This window comes from Amborella trichopoda, chromosome 3 (assembly GCF_054954075.1).
Source record: "Amborella trichopoda isolate Santa Cruz 75 chromosome 3, AtrichopodaSantaCruz75HAP2 v2.0, whole genome shotgun sequence".
Lineage (NCBI taxonomy): Eukaryota > Viridiplantae > Streptophyta > Magnoliopsida > Amborellales > Amborellaceae > Amborella > Amborella trichopoda.
The window spans coordinates 20,596,000-20,597,635 of record NC_142338.1 but is presented as its reverse complement, the minus strand read 5'-3'; the positions used below and the strand labels follow the sequence as shown (position 1 = coordinate 20,597,635).

General features: G+C 34.3%; 1 non-coding gene across 1 annotated transcript; it reads right to left on the bottom strand.

Annotated features, from left to right (window-relative positions):
* Window positions 1-907: 907 nt before the first annotated feature.
* On the bottom strand, window positions 908-1,010 carry LOC148782804 (U6 spliceosomal RNA). Its single transcript, XR_016053149.1, has one exon. It is a non-coding gene; the product is annotated as a U6 spliceosomal RNA (small nuclear RNA).
* Between the last annotated feature and the right edge of the window lie 626 nt (window positions 1,011-1,636).

Genomic DNA, 1,636 nt, shown 5'->3' with positions numbered 1-1,636 from the left:
TATATATATATATATATATATAGGTGTGGTTTGTATAGAGCCGAGGCTCTAGACAATCAAGATAAAACCCTCCTTCAAATAGTGTCGAGAAATATGGTTTCACTATAGAAAATCTTTGTGATAGCTTTAAACTATATTTTTATCTCTAATTATAAAATTTAAAGCTTAAAAAATTATGTAAGATCTATGAAAACTTGAAAATATTAAAAATTGATGGTCTTAAATGCATTACAAGATGCATTATTTACAAAACTTGAAATACATTTTTTTTCTCATGTCCATGCTTCTTGATGTCGAGATGATCAATTGAGGGTATTTGGGCATCAAAACAACTTCCTCTAGTGAAATTTTTGAGGTGGGCTCTAATTTGATTGTTTAGAATCTCGGTTCTATAAAAAACTGCTTCATATATATATATATATATATATATATATATATATATATATATATATCAATGGTATCCTTGATGCCTGAATCTTTTGGGCTAAGGCTGCTGCCCCAAGGTCCTCTCTCATTGTGTAATTCTCAAAGTATTTTGTCAACTTCCAGATGATTTATATACATCTCAAGAGGACCCCATCAAAAGATTTCTTATATACTTGGTCCCTATCTCTGACAGGCTTGGTCTCCCCGTCCATCAGGTTCGCCACTTGTGAGGAGAGAAAGAGCTCAATCCCAGGAGGCCAGTTGAGGAGCAAACTCCTGAAAATCCTGGAGACAGGGAATGAGCTACCATAACAAAGGGACCTACCTAAGGGGCTCTACCTTCATTGTGGTCGTGTCCAAATGAGGCCATTTGACGTGCATTATTGTTTTTTTTTTCCAACAAAGTTACATAGGAATGGAACTTGAAAAATTGTGCTATGAAAACCCGACCTCTACCGTTTTGACCCAAACCCGATGGCTTACAAATTTGGACTATTTCTCGATTTGTGCATTTCATCCTCGCGCAAGAGCTATGCTAATATTCTCTGTATCGTTCCAATTTTATCGGATGTCTCCGAAAAGACATTTGATGAACATTATTCAAGTCATTTACGAATAAAAATAACCTGAAATGATCTTATACTACAATATGTAGCGTACAAGCATTCCAGTTTGCAGTCTACATAGGTTTGTGACGGCAGCAAGCTAGTGGAAGTCTTTCATTTAGTAATTAGCATTATTCATAATGTAATCAAATTGCAATATTTCAATTCTTATACATGCCTAATAAAGATGTTGGATGATGTTTTTGGAGATGCATTTGAGTGGTTGGTGAAATTTGATGTATCACAAGTTAGTCCTAGCACGAAGGTTGACATTACCTTAAATGTTTGTATGCTGTTGTGGTTTTGAATTTTGAATTTTGAATTTTTGGTTTGTATTTTTGCCTAAGCCTTTTTGTAATTCTGCTTAAGCTTTATCTACTAGTCTCTCTAAATGCCGTGAGACCAACTGGATCTGAGCACAAACTCTGACATTCATTTTCCGAGTTCTAATAAGTGTTCATATTAATTGTGATTTTTGAATTGTATATTTGTATTGGGAGTTGGTGTAATAAGGGTGAAGACATTGAGATTTCTTTAACCCATCCCAAGCTTAAGTAAAAGAAGTAGGATGTGTTAAATAGACAGTCAACATAAAACTTTGTTAT